The following is an 11,061-nucleotide window of genomic DNA, read 5'->3' as shown; positions in this document are numbered from 1 at the left end:
CCTGGAAGCATAAAGTCTCACGGGCTTGTGGTAAAAATCTCTGTGTGACAGCAGTGCCTGAAACACCGTTTAGCAGATGCAGCTCCCTAATAAATTAGGGGCTGCTCTAAGGGGCCCTCAGCACCCTGTGGATCTCAGATTTGCCTGGCACCCATGGGCTCCCTGCAGGGGGAGGACATCTTGCAGGCAAACTCAAGCCTCAAGGCCTCTTTTGGCACCACTCTTGTTTCTTCTACCCGTGTGCCCAAGGCTCTGTGTTGGAGCTGGTGGGACAGAAGTCCTGAGCTGGAGGCAGGAAGAGAGAGGGTGGGCAGGGACAAAGCATGCTTGGCTGGTGCATGGTGGGAGGTCACCCTCTGATGCTGGGAATTATCTGCTCCCCCATACGGCCCAGTGGCCTGGCCGTGCCTCCCCTGAGTGAACTTGTGGGGTCCTGTGACAGGGCGGGGGATGAGAACGGTTGAGGTGAGCCAGGGCTCCCACTTACCCTCTGGGTCTGCCCACATCCCAGGGAGGAGGATCGGGAGAAAGAGGAGGAGGAGGAGGAGATGGGGCTGCACGGTGCACGCGGCAAGGCTGAAGCAGCAGCAGCAGCAGCGGCTGCGGGATCTCAAGCTTCAGGCCAGCGCAGCAGTCACTGCGGCGGCTCTCCACCAATTGGAGAATCGGTGTATGAGGGAGGGGCCCAGAGCTCCCAAGCTGAAGGCTGGAGATGTGTGGGAGGGACAAAAGCGCCTCGCTCCTCACGGCCGGCCGCCGCCCGTCCCCGGTGCCCCCGGCTGAGGCGGAGAGCCCGGGCCCGCTGGAGCCCGGCCGGGCGGCGCCGCGGACACCGGCCCGTCGTGCGGCCCGCCGGAGGCGAGATGCCGCCGCCCTCCCGGGGTCGCGCCCGCCCGAGAGGCCTCCGGACGGCTCCGGCGCCCGCCGGCCCCGCTCCGCTCCGCGCCCGCCGCTCCCGCCGCACACACCGAGCCCTCGCCTGCGGCCGGGGCTGCAGAGCGAGCGGAGCCGAGCGCCGCTTGGCCGAGCGCGGCCGAACCGCGCCGGGTGGAGCCGAACCGAGGCGAGCCCGGCCCGAGCCCGCCGAGCCCGGCTGCAGGTAGGGAGGGGACCGTGGGCCGGGGCGCGCAGCCCCTCTCCTCTGAGGGGGAGCGGGGCAGGAAGGGCCGGGGGGGCTGCCGGGCTCGGCCGGGGCCGGGCCGCTGAGGTCTTTCCTTTTCCCGCAGCGTTCGTATCCAGGGACGGACGGAGCCTCCCTCGCCACCCACTCGGTGAGGTGAAGTCCAGTTCCTAGAAGCAGCTGCATGATGGTGCCCCTCAGCGTCGGTAAAGACACGAGGCAGAGAATAATTCAGCAGCTGCGGAACCATTTTGGATTGATTTTCACTCTCTTTTTCTTTAAATGAAAAGCAGAATGAGCTTTGGGAGTCAGGAAGTAAATTGATGCATTGATTTCATGCACAAGAGGGAAATTGGTGAATACGGGGAAATGATGTTGAAGCAATCAGATAACACAGTGGAAAACAGCTTCACCAACAGCTCTGACCTTCACTGGTGATTCTGAGCCAGCTTTCTGGGGGCATCTCAGCAGGAAGGGCTGAATCCTGTTTGAGCAAATAGGAATCCTACTGCCCTCCTGCCAGATAAAGTGATCTCAAAGGCTGGAATTCAAATTTTTTTTTTTTTAAGTGTCTTAGCAATTACAGTATCTCCAAGTCCTGGCTGCTTCTGAGGAGAATCTGCCAAGGCAGGGAAAGGTACTTGGGAATTCTGAATATTTATTTGTGCATGCTCCGAAAAATGTATTAAGTCAACTCGAGTGTAATACTTGAAAACCTGTGAATATTGCCAATGTGATAATTTAATGGTGTGGTTGTATTTTTATTTTAAAGAAAATGTTGTTTTTCTGTAATTTTTAGGGGATTATTATGAATTTTCTCTAGGCAGGTAGTACCACCTTGCTGTGCCTTGGTAAGAAACCCCTGGGTCCTTCAGCCAGTTCTGCTTTCATGGGCCTACTGTGTTAGAAAAACAATTTGTTTCTTTTCAATATTTGTCAGACCACCCACCCAAAACTTTTGCTTCCTTCTCCTGCTGTTATATATCTAGGTGTGACTTGTTTGAATCTCTTACAAACAACTTTTCTGGTTTAGCTTTCCTTTCTGCAGGATTTCTGTGGAGGAGAAAAGCCTCAGATGGGGAATGCTTGAAGATCTACCAGAAACATTTCAACACTGGGCAGAAGTTCTCAGAGAGAAGCTACTGTCGTCAAAGGCAGGCAGATGATTGCTGTAACTTCTGTCCGAGAGGTAAATTCATTCGGGTAAGGCTTTTCATTTCTTGTGTAGGTAATTTTTCAGTACGTAGCTGAAAAGACCAAGAAGTGTGCTGTTGTCTTAATCCATATCATAATCCATCAACAAAATACTAAAATATCTGCATCAGACAGGAGACAACTGCTTGGAAGAAGTTCGAAGTGAAACCGGACCTTTGCAAATATCTGTTCTTGTCCAATATACACTCCAGAAAGTGGATACATTCAAATCTTATTGTAGCGACAGGAGGGTCTTGTAATTTGCTGTATTCACAGGAGACATCAAAGCAATTACCAAATAGATTTTCTATACCTTTTGGTATTTGATAAAGGTCTGCGTTATATATGCAAGAATATAATTTTTAATGCCATTATGTATCACAATTCTTTTATTTTGAGGTGTAATTGATTAAAATTGTGATTTCTCAGGGGTTTTACAGTCAGGAGCTGTAATTTAACCAAAAGTGTGGTAAATTACAGATAGACCCCAAACTGCACGTTATCGGCTTATGATTAGTTTCCTTTGAATAGCAGATTATGAGACATATTGGTTTGTTATATATTGCCATTCAAAATATCCTAAATAACATAGGAATGTGATTACGGCCCCTCCATGCTTGTGCAACCGTGGACATCATCAGACCTAAAATAAACGCAAAATTTCTGCTCCTATTCATTTATGTATTAAAAGCTGTGAAGTACTTGTGTCCCCTCTGGAATAAATCCCTGTGTCACCTCGGAGCTGCTGCTTTGCAGTAGAGCTTGGACACATTTTGTTTCTTAATAACTAGAGATCCACCAGTGGATGATTCCCATAGGTTCTCCTATTTTGTAGGAGCTGCACGGCGAGGTCAGCATTCTGAGGGAGGCAAAGCAGCTAAAGGCAAGGAACGTGGAGCATCCGGGGGCTTCTCCCACCCGAGTTTCTCCTGGAGCGTGCTGCATGTCACGCAGGATGTTTAACCCGGCTTTGGGGCGTTCTCCTGCGGTCCCGGCTCTAACTGCTGCCCCTGAGCCGAGGCCTTGCTGTGTCCCAGCACTAAACCCGGCAGGTGGGTCCTGCTTTTCCAGCCCTTTAATTCCACGGGCAATCCCAGATTCCCGGAGCTCCCCTGGGCCCAGCCTGGACTCACTCCCTGGGAGCTGCACTTCAGTCTGCCTGAACCAAGGACCTCCTGTTTGAAACTTTATTCCTGCTGTTTTTCCTCTTGCAGGTAGTTGGCAAAAAAGGAGAGAGCCAGTAGGAAGTGAAGCCACAGGAAGGCCTTATCCCAGTGCAGGGTTCCCACTTTTCTCTCTGACTCCTGGAGAAATGCCTGAGCATGACCAGAGACTGTCCATTTGATTTCCAGCCCTTTCCAATAAATCGTTGCTTTCAGCTGGTTTGTGTTCCTGGTGTCATCCTCCTCCTCCTCCTCCTCCATGCATTTGTCAATGGAATTGCTGTCTTTTGCTGAGTTGCATTTTGTTTTTCCAGGAATTGTGGCTCTTTTGTTCCACTGAAACTTCGCAACTCTGCTGAGAGTTTCAGCTGTCAAATCCAAGTAAGATTGGAGTTCCTTTGGATTGTTACTCCCATAAATGAGAGATCCTTTTTCGAATAGGAGTAAACAGGCATGTTTAACTCCCTCTTCCCTTGAAAATCAGAGCAGAGGAAGCAGATTTGAAATCCTCATTCCATGGGCTTCCACCGACTTCCTGACCGTTCCAAAAGTTTTCAGCGTTAGAAATTTCCGGGCTTGTTTTGCAGGCAAGCTGGGAGTTAGATATTATTCCTTCCTTTTATTTGATGTTTAGCCTCTCTCTGATTTTAGTAAGTCAGCATTTATTTTTTCCTATTTTCCATCCAAGTTGGAATTTTGCTACTTCTTAGGGGACATTTCCAAGGAAATTTACCCAATTAATGTTGGTAAATCCGGAATTGTTCAGCGCCATATCCGCAGAATTCTGGGAATTCCCAGGAAAACTCGTTAAGTGTTTAATTGCCGTGATTCGTCTCTTTGTGAAGTTCAATTTGGTGCGTTTTTTATTATATAAGTTCCATTAAAACTTAAATCCCGGCCTAGTTGCTGTCCCTTGGACACAAGGGGGTGGTTCTTTCCTGCCTTGGCACATGTGGATGTTCATCCAAAGTGAACTTCCCGATAAAACAGAATTCGTTTCCAAGCAAAACTGGGATTTGTCTAGAAAACCTTATTTTCTGGGAGGCACTGGGTTTGTTTTCCCTATCCCTGCATAATCCAGGATGCTCCCAGAGCTGTGGTAGTCAGTGGCATAAAGGGGAAAGCTGTGTTTATTTAGTTTCATATTTTATTTTAATTATTATTTTCCTTTTTACTTTTTGATTTTTGTATTTTTTATGTTAAATATTGTATTGTGGTTAATGTTTTCATGGGGTTTTTTTTTGTTTTGTATTTTTAAAATGATTTGGGTTTATTTCTTTTATTTTTATATTTTTGTTCTGTTATTTACTTTTTAGTTTTTATTTTTCTTTATTACTATTTAAAATCCTAATTACTCTTAATTTTTTCATTTTTCAATTTATGGATATTTTAGATTTTACTTTCGTGATATTTTTTATTTTAAACAATTTATTATATTTTTAATTTATTTTAAATTTTATTTCTTTTTTACTCTTTTGAGGTTTTTTTTTTCAACTTTTATTTTATTTGTTTTATATTAATTTTTTTTTCATGTTTTCTTTATTCCGTTTTTTTTTTTATCCTACTCTTTTTTTCCCCTGAGCACGTGGAAAGTTGGCTGTGGGCAAGGAAGGAGTTGAGAAATGACCTCCCTCTCCGCTGGACGTCTGGATATAATCAAGAGCGCAGTTAGCAAAACTCCTCTGTATTTTCTGCTGAATTAAAAAACCTGAACGGAGAAGGCTGTGAACACCGTGGTGCCTTTCTTTTCCTTTCAAACCCTAAACAGGTCTCCTTCTCCCCGTGCACAGTATTGCCAGCAGTGACTCAATGCCGAGGTGTATTTCAGAGGCAGCGATAAAACTGTGCGGACATTTTATTTTGTAACTCTCCGAACCCCCTTGTTTATTAGCCAAGAAATCCAAAATTCAGAAAAAAACAAACAAACAAACAAACAAAAAAAACAAAACCCACAAACAACCCCCCCCCCCCAAAGCACGCAGAAAGAGAAAATGTGCCCATAATATTTTAATAAAGATTAAATATTTACCCCTTAGAAAACCAGGGTCATTCAATTCTAATTAACTGTGGTTCTGATCTGTTAGGTTAATGAATACATATGTTTAAAATATCAAGAAGAAAACACACACAAAAAAATAAATACATATATATAAGCAAGAAAAGGAGAACTATAAAATATGAAAAGTAATATCAATAAATCCACTCTATATTTTTACATGTTTCCTATATTATAATATGTAAAATATACCTACTATAATGTACATATCATAGATAAATTGTAATGATTAATAGAAATATCAAAATAAGAAATAGAAGAAATATTGAAGTGTAGCCTAAAATGAAGGCTTTTTTGGTTTTGGCTTGGTTGATGGCGGGGTTCTCGTAGTTGTTTTGGTTGGGGGTCTTTTGGGGCCTTTATTTTCGGGGATGTTTGGAAGGGGAATTTTGGCCACGTTCTTTTCTGTCTCCGCTCCCTACGGCGGCGCTGCCACCGTGTGGACACAGAGCGGTACTGCAGCTCTCCCCACCCGAGGCGTGTAGCAGCCCCGGGCTGTGATCTGTAAGGCAATGCTGCCATCCTGTGGATAAAAAGCGATACTGCAACGCTCCGCCGTGCCCGTCCCCGCGGGCCCGCAGCAGCCCCGAGCTGTGAGCTCACGGGCAGTGCTGCCGCCCGAGCGCCGAACGTTCACGGCCAAAAAGGTGGGAAAAAATGCAAGGACCCCGGGCGCGTGGCAGCCGGCTCCCTGCGCGCGACCTGGACCACGGAGACGCCCGGGAGCGATTTTTCCGCGGCGTACGCAGGTGCGCGGACACGGGATGGGGGCTGAGCGGCGCCACGGCAGTGTTCGGGCAGGCGATGTGGTCAGGGGCCTGTGCGAGCAGCCGAGGGGGACATTTGGGGGGGTGCCACAACCAAGATGGCGGCGCGGCTCGGGGCGCTTGACCTTCTAAAGATGGCGGCGAAAAGGGCGGGAAAATGAGAGGACCCTATGTGTGTCTAGTTGACTGCCTGCACAAAACCCCGACCACGGCGCCGCCCGGGGGAAATTTTCTGTGCTTTCTCCAGATGTAGGGACACGGGCTGTGGATTCAGCCGCGCAGCAGCCGGGTTAAGGTTAGTGGATTTAGTCAGGCGTCTATGTTAAACACCGACGGGGGCCTTAAGCGTGCCACAACCAAGATGGCGTCTCGACCAGAATTGGCTTCAGCCACAACTAAGATGGCGGCAGGGAGGGGCGAAAATGACGTAATGCTTCTCGCAACCGAAAAGAGCCCGGGGGGGGTGACGAGAACGACCGAGTGTTGCCGAACAGCCGAGAAGAGCCGACGGCTGAGGGAAAGCGCCGAGTTTCCCCGAAGAGCCGAAGCCAGCCGAGTTGCCCCGAACGTCGCTCCCCAGGACCCTGATTTTGGAATGCTTTATGGAATTAGCCGAGCAGCTTTTACTTCTGAGGTTTCCATAGAGAGGAAATGAGCTGTTCCATAGATTTATTTTTCGCAATGCGTTTTGAAATTATACCAGAATCTCCGCTCTCCCGTCAGACCCCGTGTCCCCGAGTTTTGAGGTTTCTCGTAAAGATTTTTCTGCCTATGCTGGAAACAGATTCCCCGGCACCACGGGGAGCGGCAGGATTTGGGGGGTCCCGGGGCCGGCACGGGGGTTCCCCGCGGCCCGGCCCGGCCCTGCCGGCACCAGGAAATCGCCGTCGCCGTCCTCTCGTGCCCGGAGCCCCGGCAGGACGCCGGCGCAGCGCCGGCTGCGGGCGGAGCAGGAGCGGCTCCTGCCGCCCGCAGCGCTCCCGGTCCCGATCGCGACCGCCCTGGCGGGAGCGGGGACATGAGGGGACAGCGGGGGGGGGCTCGCGGAGCCGAGCTGGGATTGGCGGGGCCGGCGCTGCCTCCGCTTGTGATTGGTTGGGCTCACCTGGCCGGCGCTTCCTCAACAGGGATTGTCGGGGCCGGCGCTGCATCCGCTTGTGATTGGCTGAGCTGGCCGGCCCTGGGGCATAAATAGCGCCCTGAGGGGACGGGGAGCGGCGTTTGGAGCTGCGCGGTCGGTCGATCGGCAGGAGCGCCGCTGCGCCGGGACGGGATGTCCGCAGCTGCCGGCCCGGGGAGCGAGGGTGAGCACGGATGCGACTCCCGCGTCCGCCTGCGCCAGTGTCTGGGGGCCGGCGGTGTCCTGGGGCAGTGGCGCCAGCCGTACCAAGGGAGGCCGGAGGCCTGGTGCGGCGCAGGAGGACCGGCTGTAGCTAGCAGGGGCCCGGCGAGAAGCGCTTCTGTAGTTTCTGGATTTAAAGCAGCGTTTAAAGGATCAGAAATAAAACCGCGTTTTTTGCATTTTTTGTTATTTTTTGCTTTTATTAGAAGTAACTATGTTTTTCATATTTATTGCATCTTTTCACTATTTTGCTTGTTTCAATGCACTATTTTTGGTTCAATTTTTTTTTCCCTGTTTTTTTCCCCATGGCAGTAAAATTCTCTAAAGCACTAAACTGGCTGCATAATGGCATTTTATCGGACAAAGTAATGCTACTTCTCCCAGCCAGCACTGCACCGTTCTTGGTGCAATTTTTCACTGTTTCCTGTAGCCCCAGAATCCGTGGCTGTCCCTCAGGGTTCTGAAGGAGTGCTGTATTTGGATTTTTCGTTTCAGGATCTAAACTGTGGCATCTGGGCTGTATTCTAGGAACCCTGGAAAAGCAAGTTCTTATTCGTGAGGACCCATTAACTCTTGACAGTCGAGCTGTCTTGCAAGAGGTGCTGCAAAGGGTGAGATATCTTTTTTTTGTAATCATCTCTGTGAAACCTTAATATGCTTAAACAGTTTCTGCGGAACAGATGATTTCACCCAGAGCATTGCAGAGCATTGTAACACATACTGGACTGCTTCATGTAATCGGTATCTTTATTTTTCCCAATGCGTTTTGAAATGATACCAGGATCTCTCCTCTCCCCTCGGACCCGGCTCGGCTGAGCTGTGAGGGGCGGGGCCGGCCCAGGGAGAAGGGCGGGGCCGCGGGCGATGGTCCCGCCCCCATCTCGGGCAGGGCGGGCGCTGGGCGGGCTCGGGGCGGGGGCGGGGCCGGGCAGGGCCGGGGTTCTCGGTGTTTGGGTTTTGTCTGGGCTTGTCAGCCAAGTCATAAACAAGCCAACTCGGCTCCTGAACTCTCCAATGAATGTTTAAAATGCTTCCACAGAAAGACAAGTTAAGAGTGATTCCAAAGGAATGTTTGTAAATGAAGGGTAACGATTTCTGGGGAATTTCCTTGGGAATTATGAACCTCATGCATACGGACTTTCGGGGGTGGAATCCCCGTTCCAGCCTCGGGCACCTGCAGGAGAAGAGGGGTCCTTATCCACAGCAAGGGAAGCCCGGTGCCCCATCGTGTCAGGTGCAGACAATGAACCGTCCCGGGAATGAACAGCAAGTCCCCTCTGCCCTCAGCCTCGGAGTGGCAGCAGCTGCAGGTGAGAGATGCCACAGGATGGGGAGGGGAGAGAGCAGCCCCAGGTGTGAGCTGGGAACAGTGAGGGGGGACAGAGCAGGCACAGGTGGGGCTGTGATGGATAACGATGGGGCGGTTCCAGCCGGGGGCTGTTTAAAAGGGGAGCCTCAGCTCAGCTGAGTATCGAGCTGTGAGGAGTGAGGAATTTATCCTGAGGTTCTGGGTGTGATTCATGGAGAGACTACAAGAGCATTTGGATTTGGAGCATTTCCTCGGCAAGCGCCGAGGGACAAACCTTTGTGCCAAACAGGTAAATAACCCAGTGCGGGTTTATTGGGGGGACTTTTTTCCTTTTCAGCTTCGTCTCACCAATCCCTCCCCGGTGCTCCCAGAAGAAAAAGGAGTTATGGAGACAAAAGGAGTTCAAATTGATGGAAGAAACTCCTTTTTTCTGTTGTTATCCGTGTTTAAAGTGGCGAGGTTTTCTTTTCAGCTGAAATTTTAATTAATAGTGGCCCTTCTATGTGGCTTCTTTTCAATATGAGGTTCTTAGGTGGTGTGTCGTGTTTTGTCTGTCTTTTTTGGTATTATTTATTGTGAGTAATTTGGGTTTTGAGTGAAGGTAACCTCATGTGTGAGTTTGTTTGTATTTGAGGTAGAACTAATTTAAGTAGCTTTTTTAAAGAGACTTCTGAAATGTGTTATTGGGGTTTTGTGTGTTGTATGGAGGGATTCAGGTTGGGTAGGGCTGGTTTTTTTTCTGTTTGGTGGTTTTTAATGATTTATTGTGTAGCTTTATTCTCTTTGTAGGTGGTGTGATGACGGATATGTGGTGTATTTATTTCATGTTCGGTTTCATAGCTCACATGATCAGAGTATTTTTGAACTGAGTTTTGTTACTGAGTTGTTTTTGGGGGATATTGTGTTTTTCAAGAGTTTGTTTTCTAAGGTTTACAGTGGTGTAATTGGCTGTGGTGTGAGGTATAGGGGAGGTTTTTATTTATTTAGCGGTGGCTTTAATCATGGCAATGGTGTTGTGTTTGTTTTAGTGGGTTTGAGTCAGTGTGATGTAGTTCATTTTTTAGGGTTTCTTAATATTTATAATTAGATTATTGTTTTATGGGATTTGTTTATTTAGCATGCTTGACTACAGTGTATGTTTTATAATTTTGGATAATTTAGGGGATATTGTTTGTAGCCAAATGGATCTTTTGGTTTTGTGTGTATTTATAGGTGATCTGTTTGTTTTGGTGGTTCTGAGGTATTATGGGTTCATTGAGTTAGGAATAATTGGTTTTGGTACTGTTAATTGAAGTATATTTGTGCTGTTTTTATTCTTGTGGATTGATTTGTTTGTTGTTGTGGTTTAGGGTAAACCTGAGAGGAAACTTTTGAATAGGGTTTTTTTTAGAGAGTAAACCAAAATGGTCTCTCTTTTAAATTGGTTTGTGAAAGAATTTCTTTAGGAAGAAATGGAAAAAACTATTTATTTAACAAACAAAGTGGTCATAAGCATAAAGAATAAATAACAAAAAATAATAAAACACTTTGTTTTTCTGAAAGGAGATGGTAAATTCAGCAAGTCCTTGCTGTGGGCTGTAGCTCAGCTCCTTTGGTCTCTTATCCGCTGTTCTGGTGTTGATAAAATGCTGAGGTCCAGGCCCCGTGGCTGCAGGTGCAGCTCTCGGTGCTTCTCTGGGTTTTTCAGTCTGCAGCAGGTTTAATGAACTCAAAGAAAAAGGGGAAATAATCAGTGCAGGGAACTTCTCTGCCCTAAAACTAACTAAGAGCGAAGGAGATCTGTGTGCTGCAGTCTGTCTGTGCTTGGGCTGAATACAGTGGACAGGGAATGCACAGGAGTGACCACTGTTTTCTTAAAACAGGCTGCGTGCTTTTTATTTCCTTGCTTTGCTCTCAAAATCAGTCTGAAAGGTACTGAAGGCGTTTTTGAAGTAGTTATTTTGAATTTTTGAGGGGTTTTGGTGTTTAAATTATTTATTTTGGAGGAAGTTTGTTTGAAGTTTTTGCTTAGTTATAATGAAATTATTTTATTTTTAATTAGAAGTTTTATTGCAGTTAAAGGTAGAGGCTTTTTTTGTTCTGTTAGTAATAGAAAATTGGCTTTGATTTG

At 47.8% G+C, this 11,061-nt stretch overlaps 1 long non-coding RNA gene across 2 annotated transcripts; it reads left to right on the top strand.

The window, feature by feature from the left end:
* The first annotated feature begins 1,282 nt into the window (after positions 1-1,282).
* On the top strand, positions 1,283-4,823 carry LOC310923594. Of its 2 annotated transcripts, none has more exons than XR_014592640.1 (3): positions 1,283-2,309; positions 3,150-3,366; positions 3,529-4,823. It is a non-coding gene; the product is annotated as an uncharacterized lncRNA (long non-coding RNA). The 2 variants fall into 2 exon arrangements; XR_014592641.1 differs by having other exon boundaries at positions 1,283-2,323.
* The last annotated feature ends 6,238 nt before the right edge of the window (positions 4,824-11,061 follow it).

The sequence above is a fragment of the Zosterops lateralis genome, assembly GCF_965231275.1.
Source record: "Zosterops lateralis genome assembly, contig: HAP1_HAP1_SCAFFOLD_132, whole genome shotgun sequence".
NCBI classification, from domain to species: domain Eukaryota; kingdom Metazoa; phylum Chordata; class Aves; order Passeriformes; family Zosteropidae; genus Zosterops; species Zosterops lateralis.
Note: the sequence above shows the minus strand (reverse complement) of the source record. Positions and strands in the feature narration are given on the sequence as shown.